Source organism: Apteryx rowi, unplaced genomic scaffold, assembly GCF_003343035.1.
Source record: "Apteryx rowi isolate R43461 unplaced genomic scaffold, aptRow1 scaffold_885, whole genome shotgun sequence".
Classification (NCBI taxonomy): Eukaryota; Metazoa; Chordata; class Aves; order Apterygiformes; family Apterygidae; genus Apteryx; species Apteryx rowi.
The window spans coordinates 44,674-58,063 of record NW_020451188.1 but is presented as its reverse complement, the minus strand read 5'-3'; the positions used below and the strand labels follow the sequence as shown (position 1 = coordinate 58,063).

Here is a 13,390-nt window from a genome sequence, read left to right as displayed (position 1 = left end):
TCCAACTTTCCCCCCACCCGCGTCCCGCCGCCAGCGCCGCGGGGAGCCGCGCCCTCGCCCGCTCACCTCCTCGGGGTGCCTGGCGCCGCCCACCGGGGGCCCTCAGGGAGCGGCGCGGCGGCCGCGGCCCCGACGGCGCGGGCCGGTCTCCATCTTCCGCCGTGGCCGTCGCGGGCGCCGAGTGCAGGGCGCAGTTGGGACATTGGCTACATTGTTAGCATTCCGCGCGCGTCACGTGACCCCGGCGCCCGCGTCATTCCACTCCCCCCCGCCCCTCCCGGCACATACCAGCGGGGGGAGGGGCCTCTGGGCGGCAGGGCGGGAAGGGCCATTAGGGCTGTGGCGGCCCCCGGGGGGCGGGGGGAGCTCCGCTGTGGGGGCGACCCCCTCCTCCGCCCTCAGCTCCCCCCCGCCCCCCCGAGGGCCGCCCTTCCCTGGCTTTAAAACCACCTTGTGGCGCTCTCTCCCTTCTGACCCCCCCCCCGCCATCTTCTCCCCACTGCCTCGCCCCCAACCGCCTCAGCGGCGCGAGGGGTCTTGGGGGCCGCAGGGGTGGGAAATGGCGCGGGGCAGCTTGCTGGGGCGGTTTACGAAGGGTGTGAAGGGGGGGGTAGGCGGCCTGGTGGCGGGACCCCTCGGCTGGCGGGACTCCCAAGGCTCGTTTTAATGGAGAGCTTTAAAATGGGAATTGTCATTACCATTATTCCTCACATATTCCTGCCGCTTTTTTTTTTTTTTTTTGGTTAGTTTAGTTCTAAATCAATGCCTGTTTGGGCTTTTTTCTTTTTTTGGGGAGGGGGGAGTTGTTTATTTCTGCTTAGGTATTTATTTTTGTCACCATGAAGATACAAGGGTGCTGCAAGGTGCCAGAGCAATAACAGTGGGACGACCAGGGAACTCGCGTCTGGATCAAAAATTCAGACCCAAGCTTTAAAGGATTTTTGGATGCAAAGCTTGCGTTTGACTTTGTTACAGATGGAGCAGCCTGGATCTGAGCCTGTTTTTCATGAAAGCAGGAGTATTTTGATGTTAGAGCTCTCTTTGGTCCCTAATAAAAACTGATTATCAACCAGAGATTGTTTCCCCCCCTCATAATATAGTGATGTTTCAATCTGGGAAGGAGGTTTCTTATGGCCCCTCAGTGTCACAGATGTGGACATTAGCAACAGAGAATATTAATATAAATTAAGAGCAATAAGAAAGTAAATACATATATGTATCTTCAGATCATTAACATGGAAGAAGCCTGCAGTCCTGAAATGAAACTTTAAAATTCTTGAAATTCTGTTACAAAGCTGGGAGTAGGAACTCTGTGTCTGATCCATTGTAAAAGCTCTCTGTGGCAGGGAAAGTTTTCGATAGTGTGAGGGGAAATGTCAGTCCTGCAAACGCTGAAGACACATGGTCGTCTTTAATCATGTGACTAGTCCCACTGTTTTGAGCAGGACAGAGAATGTGTATGAAGAAAAGTCTGTGYGTAACTCTTTCTAGGATGGGAGCTATATTTACAGCCTCTTCAAAGCCAAGGGGACTATTTTTGTGAGTAATGTTACTCATCTACAGTCCTATCTAAGGGCATTTCTTTAAGCTTGTTTATCATCTTTTTTTCCCCTTTAATTTCCATCCTGCAAACTGTCAGTAATGCTTATAAATGACGCTGGTTTGGGAGGAGAGGGGGATTAATGGTAAGTGGCTGCAAATAAACTGCTGTATTTCATGAGAAGAATGCAGCCTGGTGCACAGGAATTGTTCAGCGTCTCATCTGAGGTCAGCCACTTACTGTATATAAATTACTGTCAGAATTTCAATAGTGTCATTGACTGGAATATGTTGCAGGAGAAGGAGGAAGGAAACCTCCAGCTCTAGGGAGCTAAAGAAACCCATGAGGTTTAGAGCAGATTCTGATGTTGACAGACTATTGCAGGGTGAAGTGGTTTATTTTGCAATGTTCAAATACCTGCAAAACTGAAGTAAATTTTAAATGATATGACAGATGCAGCATGGCTTCATTTTCTGAATTACTGCTATACTTAACCGACGAAGCATAGCAACGTGATTGCCCAAACCAGGGATTGCTCAATGGCTTGAGACCTTTTCCCAATAAAATTCAGACTGGCTTAAAGGAACAGCATTGAGATAAAAAATGCTTACTGTGTGCTAATATGTCCTTTCTTAAGATGTGGCTGTCATCTGCATTATTAAATCTAGGTAAAAGAGATCTTTTATTTTTCTCCTTCAGACCTGTTTGTTTTTCTTTTGCATACCAGTCCATCTGGAAATGAAACTCAGCTGGACTATTTTCCCCCTCTGGATCCAGCCAGGTGCACTTTCTGCTTTCCACACATAGAGCTTCTGGGTCTGGATCCAGGCAGCAAAACTGCAGGTACGAGAGAGCTGGCTTGCTTCTGCTCTCTAGAAAGTACCCATATTGGGCTGGTCCACCACAGACTAGCAGCCTCCTCAGACTGTTTCCACTTTTAGCCTTGAGAAACCCAAACTGTTAGAAATCATATTCCTCAAAAATACTAAGGGAATGGAATTCAGCTGTTTTGTAGCATGATTCAACTTCTCCATTAAAACATGGTTTGATMTCTGTTAGTATGTGGAGATTACTGTGTATCATTCAAGTCTTTCCTCCCGACCATGTTCTACACAGTAAGATATTGCCGGAAGGAAAGATGCTGCATAAAAAGAACAATACCATTTGTCTGTATGAGCAAATCCATTTACAGACTAGACCRTGAGATAATCTACCATGAGTAAGGGGCAGTGTTTTTATCCATGGCTCTGCTTAAGTGAGTGACTCTGCTGGATCTATGATGATTTTAGCATTCACCTCTTGACTTGCCCGAGCAGCTGTCTGCTCCACTGTGTGGATACAGTGGGAGGGACCAAGGCTCCAGGGTTTCACGTTCCTTCTCTTTCCACCCACCTGAGATAGCRAGGGAAGCAGGAGCTCTGTGCAACTCACTTCCATCCCCTCACATCTAATGCAGTGAGTAGCTTTGTTCCCTCCCCGTACTCTTGTATCACCATTAGCTGGGCCACAGTGTGACTCTTTCTAAACTATTATATTTGGAACCAGTTACCAAATCATGCTGCTAAAAATACTCCTAGCAACCAAATAATTGTGATGTGGGTGGATGAACTTTTTCTTTACACAGTACTAGAAGCCAATAAACTACTTTGAACCCATTCAGAAGACTTGAAAAAGAAAGATAAAGCAAAATATCACCCGTAACCTCTAATTCTCTGCCTGTCTTTTTTCAAAGAGGAAACACACACACATACGTAAAAGGATTTTGAACACATGAACATATTTGTGTATGAGCACACAAACACACACACACAAAAATAATTTTGCAGACACTGACATCCTTCATTACAAGAACATGTCTAGAACAAACCACTGTGATATGAAATAGATGATGTGCAAGGAAAGAAGACTTAGGTAAACAATGAAACATTCTTGTTTTAAACATACCTATTTTACTTGCTGATACTGGGCAGTTATTCTTCCCAGTGCAAAACCAGTTAAAAACAGGAGTTTTGATTCTCAGTTCTCCAGCGGAGTATAGGAAACCTAACCTAGGAGTGTGAATGTAACGTGTGTTTAACAGTGGTGTAAACTGACATTCATGGCAGTCAGAGTCAGGCTCAATGGTTCAGTAATTGGATGAGTGAAAACATAAATAACAACTAAATTCTAACTGTGGTTTAGGTATGCTTTTTGTATCAGGACTATTTCTATGAGATCCATCATGATATTCTGTTTTGATGACAAAGGTATAGAAAATGTAAGAGCTGGTACTTTAGAAATACCTTTGATTTCAGCACAAAGTGGATGAAATAGGACAAATCTGACTTTGAAATTGACTCCACCTTGCAGATAAAACACGAGCCCAGGCTCACGGTACTGGGAAAGACATTTTGGAGGCTCAGGCTGCCTTTACAGTCCTCACTCAGAATGTCGAAAACGTTGGATTTCCCAAGGACCCATGTTCCTATGTACTCTGCCCCCAGCCCCACACTTCTTGTCAATCATTGACTTCAGCAGGAGCCCAAGCAGCGCTCGAGAAGGCTGAAGGAACATGATGATTTTGTGTGGTATTTCACCAACATGAGCCAGTTGCGCTATCTGTTTGTGAAGGAACTGGCCAAATTTTCAAGGCCCTACCATCGACTTGCTGTCATTTCTTTGTTCAGTTACAGTGCAGATTGCTTTGGGCACCACATCCAATCAATTCCAAAATTTTAGGAACTGTTTTTAGGCATTTTTAGGGGCAGCAACCCTCTGATCCTGGAGAAAATGAGAAAGGGGAAATGGAGGACACATGAAGTCCTGGCAACTGACGTGGGCATGCAGCAACCACCAATCTGGTCGGTAATTATCTGTTCATCAAAGGCTGGGCACAGTAGCTGTCAGCATCTTCCAGCATCACAATACCCCCAGCACAGCTCTGCCCTTCCTGCCACAGGCACCCAGAATGATTCACCTTTCAGACAGAAAGAAAAGGTGTGGAGGAATGAGAGCGCAGTCAAACCCTTGGCTTGGGGCAGAAAACGAGGGACTTTGGACCTGGGGAGGACAAAGGTAGCTACATAAAGTGTCTGCATGGGGAAGCAAAGAGCGGAGGAAAATGAGGGAGCTGTGAAGAACCCCTTTCCTGAGGGAACAAATAAGGCACTTTTCTTCTCCAGTACTCTGGAGAAGAAAGTATGAAAGAATGCACAGAGCCCCTAGTACAGAGGTGGGAGTTTGGGACTAGGATGCTCCTGGGGTAGAAGCGGTGGGAAAGGAGCACCAGAGAGCTTGTGGAGAGGAATGAGCCATGTGCGTAGCTCGTGAAGGCTACACACTTTGCCCCCCCCCCCCCCGACATGCACGCATACAAACACACATGAGTGAAAGGATTTCAGATCATCTTGCAACCGTACAGAGACACGGCATTATGGAGCTATCCAAGGCTTCAGACGGGTAATACTCTGCCAAAACGTTTCATATCGATGATTGGGGGAGGGAGTAGTAGTCAGGCCCTTTGAGCCGAAAATAGCATAGTTCAGCTTTCCTCCATTCATTGTCACACTTTGGGGCTGTCAGCAAACCACTTAACTTCTGCACCTCAGTTTCCCTGTCTGTAAGGAAAGGGGAATGATTCCTGTGTTTGGAAGGACTAGGAAATTGCTGGATGAAGAGCTTTCTCTATGAGCTTTCATTATTTCAGATTGATGCCTCAAAACCCAGTGGCATAGTTGAGCGTTAATTTGAAAGAAAGCTTTGCTCATTTCTCTGACAATTTACTCTACCTATTTAGAAGGCCTGGTATTAAAGTCCTGTGTAGCTCTACCCACTAGAAAAATATTACTTTTTAAAATATCTGTCAAATTTGCATTTTGACTGATTTATCAATTTAAAAACTGTTGGTTACTTAGGAATTTATTTTACTGTCTTTGTAATAAACGACATATTTTCAAGTGAGTTTTTCAGGAAAGGAGGTTTTCAATATGTTTCAACTATTAATTTGAATCCAGTGTTGTGCTGTATTCTGTTACCAGCAGTTGAGTGTAGGGGAAGAAATCTCCTATTTATTTCCTGTGATGTAGTAGGTTTATAGGAAGTCTGAAATCTGTGGAGCAGAAAAAATGGTGTCTCATTTAGTTGAGATTAAACTGGGCTACCTCAGCTGTTCAGACAAAGAAGTACAAGTTGGAAAGCAAGATTCTTAAACAGTTACAGTTCTGGGGTGAATTCATGGGGTATCCTCTGACAAGTTGCTTAAACTGGCTTTGTTTTTCACTTTTGCTTTGCAGGACAGAGTGTGGCTGGCTTAATATATGTGAACTCCCATTACAATGTCAGATACCATGCCACTGCTAAGCATTGCAATTATACCTCAGGCCATTTTATCTCATACAATAGTGATGTAAGCTAACGTATATGGAGGTAATACAGAAATAAGTTACTATATCAGTATAAAATGACGCATGCTCTATCCGTTGAGTAGTTCATTACTATTATGCTGTGACGGTGTGCTCCTTCCCCCCCCATGATGTGCTCTCTCCCCCTCAACCTGACCTCCCTGTAAACAGCATGTATGCAGGGGCTGGTTGAGCATGTGCCAACTAAGGCCCATCTAGCATGCAAATATGACTATGAGTCAATCATCTCCCCCCCATAAATAGGGGGCAGCCCAGAGCCCCTTGAGCTCTCCTGCATGGCAGCAGGCTGCACTGCAGAACCTCCCCCTGAGCAGGAACACCTCTCAAGGTTACTCCTCGAGGTTGAGAGATTCCTTACCCGTGACAGATCCTCGGTAAGTGATTAATAGCATGCTGAACTTTTGCGAAATTCACGAAACTTTGCTGAGTTATATCTCTGACTAATTGCGCACATAATCCCTTAGACATAAACCGTTGACCAAGTCTGAGACTAGGACTGGATCCAGCCGCACCTAGGCTCCTCTCCRAAGGAGTTTAGAAAGCAAGGGSGTCCRGTCTGAACCTYGTGWCTCAACGGGAGGGTCTCCGTTGCACACGCATCTGACCCTGTCCTTCATGCAGTAAATAACTGAGTGAACCTTGCCAATCAAACTTCATTAAATCGTTCTTATTTACAATTGAACTTTGTTAAGTCGCTGTCTTACTGCAATAAATGCAGTGCTGCTTCCCTCTTACGAGTGAAGTGCGTCACTCCTTTCGTGACATATGCATAGGGGAAGTCTGAGATTTTTGCAATAAGACCCTGGGAGAAGAGACAAAGATGACTCATGTGACAGAGACTGTGATCTACTCAAAGGAAGCCCAAAATAGTTGTGAACAAAACTTTCCTAAAAATGGATACTTTCAGTTAGTTACCTGCTTGGATGTCCCATTCCCCCAAATGTACCTATTAGACATCTCACTGGAGAGACCTAAGAGAAGTTTGCCAATAGGGAGATTGCTGGCAAAATGTCATGCAGCCACAGCAGGCACAGTAAGCGGGGATGCACACAACACAGCCTCAGGGTTATTTAGAAACCCATGTCCATTTGGTTGCAGACTACACTGAGTCATAGGCATTTTAACACAATTATGGCTAACCCTGCTCAGAACGAAGAACCAGACATTTTCAGAAAGCTTCAAGGTGTCCACATCTTAGGAACTGATAAGGAACCTTCTTGTCCTAAAATGAGGCTGAAGGTATTGCTAGAGAAAATAAATGTATTAACAAAGATTTTTGACAGAGAGGACTGTCAGTCCAGTATCCCTGGAAAATAAAACTAGATAGGCTATAACCATCTCAGCTTAGAAACATATAAATGGTTCTCTCCCAGCAAAAGGGTAGAATTGAGTCAGAAGTTAGTACTTTTAATAGGCTGCTTTATCAAAAGTAATACAAGGAAAAAGGCTTCAGAAAAGGACATCTTACAAGAAAGCATCAGATTAGATATCATTTGGACACATTTTGGGTTCCCAACATACTATGCATTTTAGACTAGATGTGGGACTCAAAGGAAACCATTCCTGTTCTAAGATGTTATTGGATCTCCCAGAGTCTGTAAAAAACAAGGAAGTGTAGTTGGAAAATTATCAAAATATAGAGACCATGGTCATGAGCTTTGGAGCAGATCTTTCAACAAGATTTGGATCTTTCCCTGTAAGCCTTGTTATTATGACTAAATCAGCTCAAAAGAGGAAAAAAAAACCCAACAGAGAATTTCAACTGATTAAATTCTGAAAGAAAACTAGACATGGAACAAAGTAAATGAATAGATGGGATAGAAAAATGGCTGCTGACATGTGTTCAAAAGTACTATTAATGTGTGTTCAAAGACAAAAAAAACAGTAGTACAGATGGACAAGGAAGTACAGTCGGGGATAAGAAAAAGACACATACACAGTGCAGAGGAAGAGAACAAGACAGACCACAGACTGACATCAGTAATGCACAGTGAAAAAAAGATGAGCCAATATAAAGCACAAAATGRAAACTGTAAGAGAGACTGAACTACATACATTCATATATTCTGTATATACTGAGTAAGACAACAATAGGAACAGGGACAGAGGCCAACAATGTGCTTTTAAAAAAATCCATTTGTACTTCTGTTTTTAAAAAGTCTCCTTTTGTATCAAAGGTGGTGGGGATAGGTTGTTGAAGTGACCAAAATTAAAACTGTTACAAAAGAAGAAGGAGTAATAAGACCAGCTAACGCAAGGCAGCCCCACATGTAGAACAGCTACTAAATGTGAACGCTCCAGACAAGTGTGGATCAAGTATCAGTTAATCTTGCTGTATTTGATGGTGCACTTGTAGGCTTCAATTGCTCTTGAAAAACTTATAGTAAGAGACAACCTCTTTGGATTGAGATTACATCTCCACAGATAAAATGGATAAAAGGTGAAAGGAGAAACACAGCTAGGTTACATGGCTATTCACAAGGAACCCAGCAATTCAATGGCAAAGCCAGGACCATCATCTCCTGAACCAAGATCCAGTGACTAGATCATACTGATGGGGGGGGGGGGGAAGGCTGCAAAACATGAAGAGTCAGCGGGGATGCTCGATCTCCTTGGTTCTAGGCTGTTGCCCAGACACAGACTTCTGGTGGAAACCTGCAAGACTTAGGCCTTTTCTGAGATAATTTGCAGAAATTCAGATCCTCACTCCTTAGCCTCTCTTTGGTGCACAGTGGTTTTCCAGTTGTGCTGTAAGCCTAATCCTTTGTCTCATTTCCCTTGTTTTTTACAGCTGGCTTTTCAGGCGATTGTGTCAATTGAGTCGGCCTGATGCTGGCATAGTGGCCCAGCCCGTCACATCTGCAAGACACCGCTGGTGAGCACGGACACACAGGGGGGCAACGCAGCAGCCACTGGCCCACGGCACCATCTGCGTTCGGAGCACGGCAGGGTTGCAGCACTGCCCTGTTCAAGGTCCGCCTGTGGACGTGGCAAGGTCTCCGAGCGCCTGCTGGCCTGGCCCGCAGCCACTGCCTTTCTGCAGCTGAGCAGGAGCGTGGTGCAGTTGTGAGGGGCAGCCTCCCTGGTTTGGGTTGCCTGCAGGAGGTAAGTGGGATAACATGCAACTTGTCAGGGCATCTCAAGGCAGAACAAGAAGCTCCAGTCAACAAACCTTACATATTTTGTTCAGGGATAGAGAAAGATACTGAGTAGAGAAAAACTACAGTCACACCTCTGTGTACTCAGGAACTGAGACCTTGTGTGCTTTGCATTTGTTTACATACCTTTATCAGCAAAGAAGGACACTGGAAAACTGAAAAAGAAGTATTTGCTATTGTCTATGAGATGAGTGACTTGAATGAATAAAATAACTTGGCTTGACTCCGACAGATCAGTTAGTATAATCACAACCAGGATGGAAGGATAGGGGTAACTATTGCCGTAGCCTGGCCTTTCCAATAGAAACAGAAAATTGCACATTGGGATTTGTCATCCACATGGGTCAAACCTCCATTTTAAAGCTAAAAGTTTTATGGAAATCAGGTTCAGGCTTACAGCCCCTAAAAAGTTGCTGGGGGGGAAATTCTGAGTACCCCCTGCATAAGAGAGGGTGAAAACCCCAAACAGTCCATAATGCTGTACTAGAATATCATCACAGAATAATGTGAATATGAAAACAATATCCAAACTGAAAGACTTTTCACTCTAAAAATGCTTCACAACCACATGTTCCCATTTGATGACTATCATTAACACTGCTTGTCTCCTGGTCTTCCACACAGTCTTTCAACCTACATCTGTTTTGAACTTCTTCCCACGCCAGCCACTGTTTTTAGCTCACTTCAGGAATACTCACTTGCTTATCTAAAGAGCTCCGCCACAATTCTGGACATACTTTCAATTTTTAGCTGTTTTCTTTCAGTTTCTGCTGTATGTTACCTTTGCATACTGTGTCTGCACTCATAAAAGCTAACCTCCATGGTTAAAGAAAAAAAAGGCTTTGAACATCAGCGGTGACTTTTATTCATCATCAGTCACTAAAACTACAGAGTGGATAATAAGTGATTTGCAAATAATTAAATAAAATACAGAATTTGGTTATAATGAAAATCACCAATTATCTGACTCTGTAACTTAAATGAGTAAGGCCTTCTATAAATCTTGGAATATCACAAACATTAATAATAATATTATTATAACGTGAATTAAAGTGAAGAGAGACACACAAATCACAATAAATTGTTTTAAAGCAGCATCTCATGACAGCATGAAGAACACCTCAGGTTGCTCTGGCTTTTCTATCACCATGACTACAAATTTTCTCTATGCCCTGGCCATTACTTGCTTCAGGTTCTGTAATTTACTTATAGTTACTCTCCCTGCTCCTTTGCACTCCCTTTAGCCTAACAAAATCAGTCTGTCTAATTGCTCTTGCCTGTATTTTCCCCCTCTCAAATAACCACATATAACTCTGAATGTCTTAACATTCTCTGCAATGCCAAATCCTTGATCTGCACGTAGCAATAGGGCAGGCTCAGGATATATCCTGAGTTTCTGTGCACACCAGATCTGTTTAACTCTCCGCTGTGTACATAGCAATAGGGGTGTGCAAATTTAAAAGTTACTTTTTAAGAAACCTTGTGAAATGTTGTGAAACCCGAGCAAGGAATGTGTTTGTGTTCAGTGAGTATTTTCTTGGCATTTGGAATTTCATAGTTATTGCTGTGCTCCACTTGGTGTCCATCGGCCCCGTCAGGGTGATGCCTCGTGCTGCCAGCGTGCGGAGGGGCACACGTGGAGCCGGCCACCTCGCTCCGTGCGCCTGCGGCTGTCGGAGTCGTCCGGCTGGCTGGTGACTCCTGAAAACTGCGCTGCCACTGGAGCTGCACTTGCCTCCATGAGGCACCGTCATTGCTGCCTCTGCCTTTCTAGTGGGGAAATGATTTTCTGTTCTGCCTCATGTCTGTCCAGTTTCACATCCCTGCCTTTCTGATTTCTTTTCCTGAAATCCTTGTTGCTATTACATATTCATTCTGCCGCAACTTGATTTTTTTTCAATATAAAAGTATCAGTTCCCTCTAAATCTACTTTCGGTGCTTCCACTATTTTTTCCTGTTTTGGGGTGAGTTTTTTTCTTTTCTGATGGCCTCATTATTCTCCTCATCTCACCATTTTTGACTCCCACTTTACTTTTCATTCATTTTATTTCATATAACCCATCTCTCATTAAAGGCCTAATCTGAAGCTTTTAGTTTGTTTCAGTATCTTCTTCTTCTTGAAGTGGCCTTTGCTTTTCTATCACCATGACTACAATTCTTCTCTATGCTTTGGCCATTGCTTGCTTCAGGTACTGTGATTTACTCATAGTTACTCTCCAGGCTCTTCTCTACTCCTTTTAGCCTAACCAAAAGGTTGTTAATCTACATTCTTCTCCCCCACACTTTAAGGATACCATCTTGTTTCTTAATCTTTTCCTTGGCTCCCTGCCTCCTTGCTCACGAGGAGCTCTCTCCTCTTTAGTGTTTCTCTCTCATTTTTCCCATTCCCCCCTCCTGCTTCCTGTGTGCCTCCCAGCACTCCCTTGCCACAATACCTCATCTCCTCCCAGCCTCTCTTCTGCAGCCTGYCTTTATTTTGGTAGCTGCATGTGTATACAGTGAAGTAATATCAATTTTACGGATGGGAAGAACTCATACACAGATCGATTGAGTGATTCCTAAAGCTCATCTATAAGGTCCACTGCAGACTAGACAAGAGACCGCAGCATTTCTGAGTGCTGGCGAGTCATTCAGCCCCGGGTTCATTCAGCCCCAGAAGCCTCCCTCCGCAAACCTGGCCCTCAGACCTGCTGCTCTGGCGACTCTTGCTCTCTGCAGGATCCAGTTTTTCCCTCAGGACAATTGCCTCATGGTTTTTCTTGACCATTTTGACTCTGAATTCTTTGGGAATGAGGTTAGTGCTTTTGTATTTGCAAAGCACCCAGTTCACCTTTATAGTGCCATATAAATGCTTATCCCATTGTAATTATAGTAGCCAGTGGCTTAGACATGCTGTACTGTACTCTGGGAGGAAGCAGACAGATTTCTGTGCGTCACACAGAGGGAAGCGACAGACTGTGTTTGCTCGTTAATTAAAACATTTCAATGACTTGAGCTTGAGCAATGTAAAAACTGCCTTGGATAGCCTAAATGAGCCTCAATTAAGATTTCAGATAAGATCTCCTGCAAGAACTGAAAAGATGCCCTGGTAACAGTGACGGTCTGGGCAAACCGCCGGCTCAGACATATGGGAGCAGAATGGGTGACCCTGTCTGTCCCCTCGCTTTCGGGAGCCTTAAGGGACAAATATTCCCAGAAAACTCTTGATCTCTTAAAGGGTGAAAAATCTCCATCGGTTTTCTGGATTTATTGTTGTGACAGCTTCAAAGGCCCCTGGGCCTCCTTCCACTAAATTAACACAGCATTGCTTAGGGTAATGGTGACTTCTGTCCTGAACCAAGAGAGCTCCCGTGGGGCCACAGTGTGTTAAGCCCGTGCATCGTCTAACCTGCTCTTCGACTCTCGGCTTTTCATCATTAAGCACCTGCACAAAGTATGGCTTAGCCTTGGCCCATAAAATTATACCTAGTTATATCCAAAACTTGAGTCAGTGAGTGAATATCAACTACATTTATGAAGGTTGTACTTCTATTTAACTGCTTACCATGAAGGCAGAAGTTAACCAGAATGATCTACACTGACATCAGGTCTCTGGTCACTGCCTGTCCATCTTGCGCTGGGTCCTGCCCAAGTTTGTATCACCTACATGTACATGCTCCCCTTAAGCAGCCAAGAGCCGTGGTACATGGGATGCGAAGGCCTTTGTCCAAAACCAGAGCAGGGCGGGGGAGGAACCGCCTCGGCTGGGAATGGAAGTTCAGCTGGAGAATTGTTCCCCCCTAACCTTACGCTCCTATTCACATTTTTGATGACTAACACTTGGGAATCCAGAGTACAAGAGGCTGAATTTATTCATAGTCCGAACATTATGAAAGCGCCCTCTGAGGCAGTTTCCTCTCCTGCTGCCACACCATTGAAGGCAGCCGTGACCTTCGGGGACCACCCTCTCCAGGAATGGCGGCTTATTAAGCCTGCATCCTGTCTGCGAGCCACCCGCCCTCCGAGCAGCCGCTTGCCCTCAGCCTGTTGTGTCGGAGCGTTTCTGCTGCGGATCGGCACTCCTGAAGCGACTGGCCACATGCCTCGGAGCCGCTCTTCCTGCGGCTAGGTCGGGACTGAGCTCCCGCTGGGCATAGTGGCTAAAGCAGACTTGAGCCCGCAAAGCTGAAGGTGGCAGCAACCTGGCTGGCACCAGAAGGAAAACACACCCTCTGGGCATAGCGGTGCGTGTCGGTTAACCTCAGCTGAACACATGTAGGAAGCAGTGATCTGGCTTCTGCTACTCCTTATTC

The 13,390-nt window shown here is 44.8% G+C and overlaps 1 protein-coding gene across 2 annotated transcripts in view; it reads right to left on the bottom strand.

Moving 5' to 3' along the window:
- The window catches only part of LATS2 (large tumor suppressor kinase 2), a 50,559-nt gene extending 50,365 nt beyond the window's left edge, over positions 1 to 194 (bottom strand). For both annotated transcript variants that reach the window (XM_026090957.1, XM_026090958.1), the window contains exon 1: positions 67 to 194. The gene's annotated coding sequence lies outside the window, so the exon portion shown is untranslated. The remainder of the gene's footprint in view (positions 1 to 66) is intronic.
- Between the last annotated feature and the right edge of the window lie 13,196 nt (positions 195 to 13,390).